At 43.2% G+C, this 13311-nt stretch overlaps 1 long non-coding RNA gene across 14 annotated transcripts in view; it reads left to right on the forward strand.

Moving 5' to 3' along the window:
* Positions 1 to 137: 137 nt before the first annotated feature.
* LOC113596804 (uncharacterized) overlaps positions 138 to 13311 on the forward strand; it is a 102780-nt gene continuing 89606 nt past the window's right edge. For 13 of the 14 annotated variants that reach the window (XR_008295221.1, XR_008295219.1, XR_003417640.2 and 10 more), the window contains exon 1: positions 138 to 1559. This is a non-coding gene — a long non-coding RNA (uncharacterized LOC113596804). Of the gene's footprint in view, positions 1560 to 5438; positions 5795 to 13311 lie in introns of all 14 variants that reach the window. The other variant, XR_008295223.1, reaches the window with a different exon arrangement.

Here is a 13311-nt window from a genome sequence, read left to right on the forward strand (position 1 = left end):
CCCAAGTGGATCCGCGCCGAGGAGCACGGGAAAACGAGTCCCACGGTGACGCCTCTTTGGAGGCTCTGGGTTGTGAGAACTACAACTCCCACAAGGCTGCGCGCGGCGGGCTCATTGCTGGGAGGTAATTTCTTGCCCCAGACTTTGCATCTCGCTCCCCAGCAGCTGAGGGTCCAAGTCTCCGGGACTGGGTGGTCAATGTAGTTGGTAGGAATGAATCCGCGACTTTGCCTGGCCGATAAGGTAGGAAAAGAGAAGACTGGGGTAGAACTGGGTGATAGAGGGGAGTAATTTTGAGTCTAAGGCGTGTAGGACACTTCCGTCCTGGAAGCTGGGGTCTGTGAGGCTAAGAGCCCAGACACCAATTTACTGAGTGATCACCCCTTGCGAAGGATGGCACTAGGCGTTTTATATTTAATCTTCACTTACCAAGATTAAAGATTAAACGGCCCCTTCTGAATTCAAAGAGGCCCAAGTTGTCGCATACACGTAGAACTTTACGCTCACTTATATCCATAATATTTCTTGTGGAAAAATCCAGGGCCTGCCTGTGAGTGTCCCAGTGACTAAACACCTTAATTTACAAAGGACAGTGTGACCTGTAAGCACCTGTTGGTCTGGTTTCTCTTGCATATGGGACTGCCTCAAGCCTGGGTTCTAAATCTTGACAACAGAACATAATGGAACCAGCTGTGTCTGAAGGCAAAGGTCAAGTTGAGAGGAGAGACCTGTGTGAGAAGACTCTGAATATAGGCCATCTAACCAGTTCCTAAATCCTTCTGATTTTTAGTCCTGGATCAAACTGGGCCAAATCTGAAGACAACATACTTACGGAGTATGACTTCTGACCTGGATCTAAGCTTGTTCAGCAAGCTGCAAGGTTATGAATACCCTACTATGGGGGAAGGGTGATTTTGGAACGGGCTCATTGTCACAGTTTTCCCCCTGGCCTCACCCCTGCCTGGTTGGACTCTCTTCAAAGTCTTATTGTGCATCCTGATGTGAGTACAAACTGAAAGCTGTTTTTCTATAGGCCCCGGGAGTGCCAGACAACACTGCTTTGGAAACTATAATCCCCGCAGTTAGAGATATCTGTTCTCCACAGCGTGGCAAAACATGGTACAACTCTTGTGCAGAAGGACCCTGATAATTTGAACAGCTTCGGCAGCTTCAGTACATCAGGGTAAGCTTTAAGATGATGTAACGTTGGCATCTGGGAACCAGTACCTTCGGCCACAATGGACAGGCCACCCTAGCCCACACCCTCCACTCTGGCAGCCTCAGCACAAGTTTGTCAAGCATCAGGAGCAGCACCTTCGACCTATTTAAGCAAGAGCAGCGGGACACACACATTGGCCGGGACACACATGTGTGGTTGGGGTGACTGCGCTGGGGATATCTTAGCAGTGGATCTCCGCAGGAAGCCAGAGCAGGTTAGGTTGGAAAATGACAGATTCTGTGTGGTGGCTGAGAGCACTGTTTGTCAGCACATATGCGACAACTCTTGGGGAGTCCTATAAATATTGAGTATGTGATGCACGGTGGTGCTGATACTGCTGGTAAGTGCCATTTGTTTGTTTGTTTATAATTTTTTTTTTTTTAAGTGAGCTGCGGTTTAAAGGAAAAGCTAGACATCGTGAAGTCATGCCCTAGGGTCTGGGGATGGCCCCGGGGGGAGAGGGGAGGAGGTGGACGAACTGAACTGCTGTTGTTGTGACCCCAGTTTTACCATCAGGCAGGGATGGCTTGGGAAACCCACCAAATTGTGTGCAGACAGTGGCATTTAACATGATGCCCAAATTGGTTTTCATCATGAGATTAGATAAGAAATAACCACATTCACTTGTTTTATGTGCAATGGTGAGCACAGAGCCTGGTTCATAGTAAGTACTCCAAAAATACTTGCCGAGTGAAATTATAGGATCTATCACAGGGATGCTGTTGAGAACATTGTCCATTTCATCGCATTTTGCTCCCTATATAAATCTCCTCCTGAGAAATTTCTTTTAGAGTAACATGTTAGCCTTAGAACGAGGATTACAAACTATGAAGATTACTTTTCTTTCATTTTTACTGGGTTGACAGGAAGCTTGCAGCCTACTTCTAAACTTAACTACAGCAAATATTTGGTCAGTATAACTGTGGCCTTTTCTTCCAGGGTATCACCCTGGATGGGAAGGGAGCAAGATTGGGGAAAGGCTGTTCCGAGTGTGAAACATTTAGGAGGGAGTTAACGGGAGAGAGAGGGAGGAAGGAGTCAAGGATCACTGGTAAATTCCTGACTTGGGCAGCTCCACGAGAATGCCTTTTTACCTGGAAGGGCGTTGAGCAGAAGTTGCCAAGGTAATTTTCAATATATCTGATGTGAGGTACCCGTGAGGCATCTAAGTAGAAATGCCTTCTAGATAATTGGTTGTGTGGGTCTGGAGCTCAGATGGGAATGTATACATGAGGTTCTTCTGCACCTAGTTATTAGCTGAAACAATAGGCTTGGGTAAGATTCATGGGGCGAGTGGATAGAGTGAGGCAAGCAAAAAAAAGGGGGCTAGGACAGAACTCTAGGAGCCCGCCGTTTAAGGGAAGGGCAGAGGGAGAGAAGCCTGAGAAGGAAAGTGGGAAGGAGCAGCACAGAGATAGGAAGAAGAGAGTGAGATATCAAGGAAGCCAAGGTTCCAAGAAGGGAATGGACGACAGTGTCAAATAGAACTGAAAGGTCCGATAACGTGCAGACTGAGTGTCCACTGGATTTAACGACAAAGGAATTTGGGGTCATTTTAGTGAGAGAAGTTGCAGGAAAATAGCAGGGTGGGAATTAAGCAGAAGTGGGCAGCAAGTGGGCAGTAAGTGTAGACATCTTGAAGAAGTTTAGCCGACAAGAGGAGGTGAATGAGTACAGTCGCTGGAGGTGTTTGGTTCATGAAGTTAAGGGAGAATCGTCTTGAAGATGGGAGATGTTTGCACAGTTGACCATTGAACAACACAGGTGTGAGCAGGGCGTGTACGCTTACACATGGATGTTTTTTCAGTAATTACAGTACATACTGTAAGTGTGTTTTCTCTCCCTTATGATTTTTTTAATGTTTATTTATTTATTTGGAGAGAGACAAAAGTGCATGCATGTGGGGGAGGGGCAGAGAGAGAGGGAGACAAAGGATCCCAAGTGGGCTCAGAGCTTACAGCAGAGAGCCCCATATGGGGCTCCAACTCACGAACTGTGAGATCATGACCTGAGCTGAAGTCGCCTGCTTAACCAACTGAGCCACCCAGGCGCCCCTCTCCTGTATGTTTTTCTTAATAACATTTTCTTTTTACTAGTTTGCTTGATTGTAAGCCTACGGTACCTAATACACATAACGTACAAACTGCGTGTTAACTGACTGCTTGTGTTACCAGTAACACTCCTGGTCGACAGTAGGCTGTTAGTAGTTAAGTGTTTGGGGAGCCAAAAGTTATAGGTGGACTTTTGACTCCGGGCGCCGGGAGGGAGAGGTCAGCACTTCTAACCCCGTGTTGTCTGAGGGTCAATTGTACATATGTTTAAATGTTGATAAAAAGAAGGCTGTGGATACGGAGAGGTTAAAAATATAAGAGACAGGATAGAAGATCGAGTGGAGCGCTTAGGAGGGTAGGAAAAGGGGACAAATGAACTCAGATGTCATAATTAGCCTCAGAAGGAGAAAGTACATATTTTCCATGTTGACAGGAGGAAAAGTAGAAAGGGTAGGTGTGTGTGAATGGAGTTACGTTTCTTTTTTTTCTTTTTTTTTTAATGTTTATTTATTTTTGAGAGAGAAAGACAGAGCCTGAGCAGGGGAGGGGCAAACAGAGAGAGAGAGACACAGAGCTCGTAGCTCTAGGCTCCGCGCTGTCAGCACAGAGCCCAACACAGGGCTCGAACTCACGAACTGTGAGATCATGACCTGAGCCAAAGTCAGACGCTTAACTTACTGAACCACTCAGGCACCCCATGAATGGAGTTACATTTATAATATGGGAATTAGAGGGTTTTTTTTTCCTTTAATGGTTTCTTTTTTCTGCAAAATCAGTATGTGTATGGGAAGGGAGCCAGGCTTGATGCTTTTGAAGATTTGAGGATCATGGGAAAGTGAAATATTCACAGTACACACAAGTGAGGGTAGTGCACCATTGCCTGGTGCATTGGAATCACCTGGAGGGTTTGTCAAAGTGCAGGTTCCAGGGCACCATTGAGTCTTACAGATCAGGGTGGGGTCCAGGACTCTGCAATTTTAGTAATTTTAGTTTTAGACAAGTACCCCCAGGTGATTCTGATATAGGAGCTCTTCAGATCACACTTTCAGAACTACTGATAGTCTAGGACGGCGTTATTTTAGTACAGGGGGATTTTTTATAAAAATGGGAGAAAATTGCCAGTAGAGAGGAAGCAAGACAAAAAGGAATCATTGATAGGACAAAGCCCTTAAGGAGGTGGGAGAAGGTATGATAAAGAAAGGAGGAAGGATCCACCTTGGACAGGAGAAGTCCCACCTCTCCAATTAAGATCAGCCATCCACAGGAGGGTTATGTCTTTCATTAAGGGTCACCTCTTCCAGCAAGATAGGGAAGAAGGAGGTAAAGACACACATTGAGGCAGGTAAGACTGATAGTTTCACCTCCAACAAATTATTTCCCCCAGTGATGGGTTTTCTCTTTTCCCCAAAAAGCTTGGAAAAGAGAAAACCCATCAATAGTAATAATAATAAAAATAATAATGTTACTTATGTATTATCATATTAATTATAAAGATATAAGTACATAATTATAATTGGATTGCTGGGTAGTTTGAATTAGAGCCCCTGCCCGTGTAACATCTGGACCTATAATATGAGCCCCAGATAGATACTGCTAAACTTATGCTGGGGAAGGGGTTAGTAATTTGTGTGCTATATCGCGTGTGTGGTATCCCTCCAACATGTGAGATTAAAACGTTGGTTTTCCTTCAGAACTTCTCACCAGTAAGTGTCTCTCTTCCTGTTATCACCTCAGTGATTGATGGCTTCCTCGATTATTTTCTTGAATATCATTTAGCACTTGTTGGGTCACAAGTGGCAGAAAACTTGATTCAAGCTGGGTTAACAGGAGGAAAGAAAAGAGAGGAATTGATTAGCCCACGTTATGGAAAACTTCAGAACTGCCTCAGGCTTAGCTGGCTAGAAGCACTGATAACATTGGTTTCTAATGAAAAGAAATGGGCAGAAGCCCTGAATGGATGTTTTTCCAAAGAGGACATACAGATGGTTTCTGGCTTCTTTTGCGGCCTCCAGCTTCATTTCTCTCTCTCTGTTGCTTTTAGCCTCAAACTGTGTAACTTCAAACTGTCTGGCGACTGCTAGGCTGCCCCTGGTTTGCACCGTGGCCGTCACTCTTCCCCATTCAGCTTAGCTGGAAACAATGAGCTTTTTTTCCCTTCATGCAAACAGAGATCCTGGGCCTCAGAATCACTTGCCAGATTCGGGACACATGCTTAATTTCTGAACAAATCATTTCTGACCATCCCTGGAGTTGATGGGGAAGTAAGTGAAACCCACCCAAAGCAAACGAGCAGAGGGGTGAAAGCAGCTCTTCAAAGGAGACCCAGAGAACTGTTCTCAGCAGCAAAGGGACAATGGATGATGAGGGGACACAGCAGATGTCTTCCACACCTTTCTCCCGTCTTTCGTCCTGTTATTAATCAACCCCCTGTGCGCCTTGTCAGGGGCTCACGGCGAAGTTGCTCACCTTTCAGCAGAGGGACGTGGGCTTAATCCTCTCCTGCAGCTCTTAGAACTCCAATTAGGTATGTCTACCTCTGCCTCTGTACCTCCGTTATTTCCTTGTGTAAACACTTGTATTGGCTCCCCTTTGCCCACAGGATGATTCTTGGTATCAGCGTTCAGTGGCCCACCAGTCTGGTATTCCGTGCTGCTTTATACCTGGAATACTGGTATTTCTGTTGGTGTCATACTGTTAATTTAGGAGTTTAAAAAAAAATCTCAATTATTTATGTCTTGACATATCACAGACATGCTTCATTAAGACTTGGACTATATAGATGGGGCACCTGGGTGGCTCAGTCGGTTGAGCGTCCGACTTTGGCTCAGGTCATGATCTCACAGTTTGTGGGTTCGAGCCCTGCATCAGGCTCGGTGCTGACCGCTTGCTCAGAGCCTGGAGCCTGCTTCAGATTCTGTGTCTCCATCTCTCTCTGCCCCTCCCCTGCTCACGCTTTGTCTCACTCTGTTTCTCAAAAACAAATAAATGTAAAAAAAATTTTTTTTAAAGACTTTGACTATAGGTGAGCTTGTTGAGAAAGCTGTCTTCTATACTTCCATAAACTTCAAGCAAAAGAAGAAAATAGCAACCACCAAAGGAAAGCTTCTAATGCAGAAATGATTCTTATCTATTACAAAGACTTTCCAGCAAATGGAATATGAACAGACACTATTGGCATTAATATGGTATCTGCATTAACATCTCTACTTAGGTAAGATAAAATAGGAAGATGAAAACAAATGAGAAATACTTTTTTGGAAGATACACACACACACACGCATATATACATATACATATATATATATATATATATATATATATATATATATATATATATATATATATGGCTTGTAGCTTGTAACCAATAAAAAAATTGTTAGGGGTGCCTGGGTGGCTCAGTTGGTTGAGTGCCCGACTTTGGCTCAGATCATGATCTCAGGGTTCGAGGGTTCAAGCCCCACATCAGGCTCTGTGCTGACAGAGCCTGGAGCCTCCTTCAGATTCTGTGTCTCCCCTCCCATGCTCATGCTCTGTCTCTCTGTCTCTCTCTTTCTCTCTCAAAAATAAATAAACATTAAAAATTTTTTTAATAAAAAAATTGTTGTTTCTGCAGAGAAACAAAACATTGCCCCCCCTCCAAATTTCCTCAAAGTTATCTCCCAAGAGATAGGATTGTTTGAAGATCACAGGCTAGAGAAAAATATTTGAGAACAGCTTACAATTATCTCCTTATTATTCCCTTAACCAGTGTAGATTCAGAAAGAAACTTTCAGCAACTGGAAAGTTTTTCATAACTCAATGATGACATCATTGAAAGACCAAGATCACTTTTTTAAAAAGATCATAATTTTATTTCATTTTGTTGTTGTCAATTTCAATTCATTTTTAACTCTCAATTAAACTTTATGTAGTGCTTAAGCAACATTTTATCTTTATATTACAGCATATTTAATATATATTCAGTATATTTACATTTTACTTACGATTATCAATTTTTGTATTTGTAATGTATTAAATACTTTGTTTTACTGATCTCAAGTACTTAAAATACATTATGTGAAATAAATACCAAATACACTGACATTTTACTTTAGTATTTAAGTGACTCTTTAGCTTGGCACTGGAGGCCCTTCCAGTCAGCTCCCTGTCCATATTTACAGCCTCCCTCACGCTGTCCCTACTCCTGGGATAGATGTATTTATCTATGTCTCCTTTGCCAAATAAAACTTGGATCTGGCTACCTCCGTAATTTTGCTGGAGGCTCCTTTTCCTGTTTCTCTGCCTGTAATGCTTCCATTGAACAAGCATAACTGGTAGAATGGAATCTTAAGGCAAATTCATTTTTGACCCCCCACTGTCTCTTTACATCTCACCAAGGGGCTGTCTCTTCCTTGCCCTTAGAGGAGACAAAGGTTGTCCCTCAGAGGTAATAAAAGCACTCAGTCACTTTTTAAGTCACAAAATAAAGTCGCAATCAGGAATTAAAATGGCAGTCCAAGAGAAGAATTAGAACTTGAACCTTGAAGTTTCTCCTCTCCTCACGCTTGGGCTGACCGTAGGCTAGAAGTTTGACATTTGAAGGTGAGGAAGAGAAGCATTCTTGGCTTCTCTTTCCTCCTCAAATGTTCCTTCTTCTCTTCTTCCATTGTATCAACCTATCTCTGACCCCTTCAGGGTCTGGAGTTTGGGGAGGGACATTAGTAAAGAGGAATTAGGAAGGGAAATTAGCACAACCCTTGTTGATAAGTACGTACTGTGGAAATGATCGAACCGGTGCTGTCTGAACCTTGCAGCTGGTTAAAGTTGATTGCTCTTTTAGGGACTTTTTCGTGGGTTCCCCAGAGACCTTCCCTTTCCCCACACTTCACCCTGAGGTATGGCACAGCAGTCCCCCATCCAGCTTGCTTCTGCTAAGGCCCCCACCCCTGCGGGAGGTCATTTTGAGCAGACTGACTCCCTTTCCCTCAGGGACCTCCTCTGGTCCCTTGGAAGGAAGCACTGTTTCCCCAGGTGGCCTCTGGGAGTGTGGCTGCTTCCCCACACCTCAGCCCTCTAGATTTACATGTCTCAAGTACATGCCAGGTGGCAGTCCTGTGTGCCTCAAACTGCCAGAGACACACATTAAGCTCTGCAGGTGGTTCCCTCAAAGTCCTGCGCTGTAATTTGAGGTAAGGAGCATATCTCCCTCTCTCTCCTCCTTCACCCTTGGGGAGGAGGGTAGAATTCTTCACACTCAGTAGTTCTCTCTGCAAAGAAATGCTTTGTTCAAAATGCTTCCTCTCTCCAGTTCAACGTCCCTTTATGCCATCAATGTAGGTGACAATTTAAGAGTTACCTGCCTCTCTTCCCCCACTTTTTACCACCTACTTTGAAAGTGTTTGCAGTTTGGTCCAACACACAGCTCTGGAATGTGCCTCAGCGGAAGCTTTCATTTTCTCATCTTGTTACAACCCTAAAGTTCACTTTCATGCCTCTACATCAACAAAATCTTCTTCATCACCCCCAAGGTAGTCATTTTTTACTTCACTGAACTGCTAGCTATGGATTGTCATGCCATTCACGTGGCGCTTATTTTCTACCTTGTGTCGAGGTATACTTCGGAGACATTGTGAGCTCAGTTCCAGACCTCCCTGCAAAATAGTGAGCCAAATGAATTTTTTGGTTTCCTAGTGTGTACGAAAGTGACGTTGCCACTGTGCTGTGGTATATTAAGCGTGCGGTAGTGTTATATCTTAAAAATGCATATACCTTAATTAAAAAACACTTTATTACTAAAAATTGCTAACCACCAACTGTGCTTTCGGCAAGTCATAATCCTTTTTGCTGGTAGAGGGTCCTGCCTCAATGTGGTCAGTTGGCTGCTGACCAATCAGGGGTGCAGGATGGTGGTTGCCGAAGGTTGGGTCGTTGCACAATTTCTTACGCTAAGACAGCAGTGAAGTTTCTATGTCAATTGGCTCTTCCTTTCACAAACAATTTCCCTGTAGCATGTGCTGTTTAAGAGCATTTTAGGGGAGGCTGGGTGGCTCAGTTGATTAAGTGTCCAACTCTTGACCTCAGCTCAGGTCATGATCTCATGGTTTGTGAGATCGAGCCCCACCTCAGGCTCTGCACTGACAGCGTGGAGCCTGCTTGGGATTTTCTCTCTCCCTCTCCCCCCACACCCCACCGTGCACGTGCGCGCTCTCTCTCTCTCTCTCTCTCTCTCAAAATAAATACCTAAACATTAAAAATAAAGTTTAATAGCATTTTACCCATAGTAGGACTTCTCTCAGAATGGAACCAATCCTCTCAAACCCTGCCACTGCTTTACTGAGTGTATGTAATATTAGGTAATGTCCTGAATCCTTTGTTGTCATTTCAACAAGCTTCACAGCATCTTCACCAGGAGTAGATTCCATCTCAGGAAACCGCTGTCTTTGTTCATCCATCAGGAGCCGCTCCTCCTCTATTCAAGTTTGATCATGAGATGGCAGCCATTCAGTCCCATCTTCAGGCTCCACTTCTAATTCTCTTGCTATTTCTACCACATCTGCGGTTACTGTCTCCACTGAAGTCTGGAACCACTCAAAGTCGTCCAGGAGAGGTGGATTCAACTTCTTCCAAACTCCTGTTAATGCTGACATTTTGACCTCTTACCATGAGTCATGTATGTTCTTAATGGTATTACGATGGCAAATCCTTTCCAGGTTTTCCATTTACTTTGGCCAGCTCCATCAGAGGAATCACTATCTATGGCAGCTACAGCCTTATGAAATGTATTTCTTAAATAGACTCAAAAGTTGAAATGACCCCTTGACCCATGAGCTGTGGAAGGGATGTTGTGTTAGCAGACATGAAAGCAACATGAATCTTGTTGTACATCTCCATTGAAGCTCTTGGGCACCCAGGTGCATTGTCAATGAGCAATAATATTTTCAGAGGTATCTTTTTTTTCTGAGCAGCAGGTCTCAACAGTGGGCCTAAAATATTCAGTAAATCATGTTGTAAACAGATGTGCGGTCATCCAGGCTTTGTTTTTCCATTTCCGTTTAGAGCATAAGCAGAGTAGATTTACCATAGTTCTTAAGGGCCCTAAGATTTTCATAATGGTAACTGAGCATCGGCTTCAACTTTGAGTCACCAGCTGTATTAACCTCTAACAAGAGAGTCAGCCTGTCCTTTGAGGCTTTGAAGTCAGGCAGTGCCTTCTCCTGCTGTAGTCATCAAAGTCCTAAATGGCATCTTCTTCTAATATAAGGCTGTTTGTCTACATTGAAAACCTGTTGTTTAGTGTAGCCACCTTTGTTAATTGTCTTAGCTGGATCTTCTGGATACCTTCCTGCAGCTTCTGCATCAGCACCTGCTGCTTCCTCCTGCACTTTTAGGTTACAGAGACGGCTCCTGTCCTTAAACCTTACGAACCAACCTCTCCTAGCTTCAAACTCTTCAACTTTCTCACCTTGCTCGGCCTTCATAGAATTGAAGAGAATGAGGGCCTTGCTCTGGCTCAGGCTCTGGCTTTCAACACGCCTTCTTCATGAAGCTTAATCATTCTAGCTTTTGATTTAAAGTGAGAGACGTGATTCTTCCTTTCCCTTGAATACTTACAGACCATTGTAGGGTTATTAATTGGCCTAATAGTATTGTGCCTCAGGGAATAATGAGGACTGAGAAGAGGGACAAAGACATGAGAATGCTCGGTGGCTGGAGCATTCAGAACACACACAACATTTATAGATTAAGTTTGCCAATGGTGCCCCAGAACAATTACAGTAGTAACATCAAAGATCGCCGACCAGCAAATATAACAATAATGAAAAAGTGTAAAATACTGCAAAGATTACCAAAACGTAATGCAGAGAAACAAAGCAAATGCTGTTGGGAAAATGACACCGACAGACTTGTTTGATGCAGTATTGCCACAAACCTTTAATTTATAAAAGAAAAAAAAAAAAAACACAGTATCTGTGAAGCACAATAAATTGAGGTATGCCTGTATTTAAGTATGCTTATTTCCACCAAAAATTTGTAGTTCCTCAAAGGTAGAGGCCATGCATCTTTCATTTTTATATCACTGAAGTCTTACACATAATGTGTGGATAATATTTATCATATCCAACAAATGGATTGCTCAATATTGCTGTGTATTATAAAGTCTTGGAAAGTAGGTAATATCTTCAGTTCAACCCGTGTTTATTGACTGTGTGCTGAGTTTCAAGCAGTGTGCCGGGTAGAAGATACAGGCATAGACAAGATGCAGTCCTGTCTAGGTGGAGCTCAGGGGCTGGGATATTACAAAAAATGACATGACTCAATAAAGATGTGATCTAAAGTTGTGCACAAGAGGGAGTGGTTAACCCTAACCAGAAGGCTCAGGGAGGTCTTCATGAAGTTGGAACTATCTGAACAAATTTTAAAATTGAGCTATAATTTACATATCATAAAATTCACCCTTTTAAAGTATAAAATTCAGTGGTTTTTAGTATGTTCGTAAAGCTGTACAACCATCCCTACAGTCTAATTCCTGAACATATTCATTACCCCCAAAGGGAACTTCAGACTCATTATCAGTCACTCTCCATTCCTCCGTTCCCCCAGCCCCTGGCAACACTAATCTACTTCCTCTGTGGATTAACCAATTATAGACATTTCATATCAATGGGATCGTATAATATGTAGCCTTTTGTGTCTGGCTTTTCACCTAGCGTGATGTCCTCAAGGTTAATCCACATTGTAGCACATATCAGAATTCCCTTCCTTTTTAAGGCCGAATAATATTCCATGGTATGTACACACCACTTCATCCAACATTTGGGTTATTTCCATGTCTTGGCTATTGTTAATGATGCTGCTACAAATATGGGAGCACCAATGTCCATTCAAGTCCCTTTCAGTTCTTTTGGGTAGGTCCCCAGACGTGGAACTGCTGACTCTTATGATAACTCTATGTTTAACTTTTTTGAGGAACTGCCATATTTTCCACAGCAGCTACATCATTTTACATTCCCACCAGCAATGCATAAGTGATCCAATTCCTTCACGTCGTTGCGAATGCTTATTTTCTGTTTTTCATTTTGTTTTTGTTTATTTATAATAACCATCCTAATGAGCATGAAGTGGTATTTCATCGTGGTTTTGGTTTGCATTTCCCCCAATGACTAGTGATGCTGAGCATCTTTTCGGTTGCTTATTAGCCATTTGTGTATACTCTGGGGAGAAATCTCTAATCAAAAAGTTCATTTTTAAAAATGTTTATTTATTTTTGAGAGAGCGCAAGCAGGGGAGAGGGCAGAGAGAGGGGGACAGAGAATCCCAAGTGGGCTCTGCGCTGACAGGCTGACAGCAGAGAGCCTGGTGAGGGGCTCGAACTCACGAACCGTGAGATCACAACCCAAGCCAAAGTCGGACGCTCAACTGACTGAGCCACCCAGGTGCCCCAAAAAGTTCATTTTTGAGTTTTGTTTGGCTTTTTTTTGTTTGTTTTGGGGAGTTCCTTATATATGTCAGTACCTTATTAGATATATGATTTGCAAATATTTTCTCCTATTCTGTGGGTTATCTTTTCGCTCCATTGATAATATCCTTTGATACACGAAAGTCTTGAATTTGGGTGAAATCCAATTTATTTTTTTCTTTTGTTGCCTACGCTTCTGTTGTTACATGTGGGCACCACTTTTGAAACACAACTGTGTTTGGCAGAATAGTGCATTGTACTTAGTCATTAGAACCTGTTTGCATTAAGTGTGTCGGTCATTTTCCAGGCTTAGCCAGTTGTAGAAAAGAGAGAGGGAGCTACCTGAAGGAGAGGCTGGGGTAAGATGTTACCATGAGCACAGGGATTTTTGCCAATATTAGAGCAACAGCTGTCTGACAGGAACAAGGAAAAGAGTTGCTAGCAGGGGAGAGAATTGCATTGAGAAGAGGAAGCGCTTAAGTTCCCTGTTTCACAATTTGAACCAATCTTAGATGAAATGGCCTTACTGAAGTGGGGAAAGCAAATGTCATGAAAAAGCTGTGCAGTGCTTTTCAAAAACACCCCTCGGGGCGCCTGGGTGGCGC

This window comes from Acinonyx jubatus, chromosome C1, assembly GCF_027475565.1.
Source record: "Acinonyx jubatus isolate Ajub_Pintada_27869175 chromosome C1, VMU_Ajub_asm_v1.0, whole genome shotgun sequence".
Taxonomy (NCBI): domain Eukaryota; kingdom Metazoa; phylum Chordata; class Mammalia; order Carnivora; family Felidae; genus Acinonyx; species Acinonyx jubatus.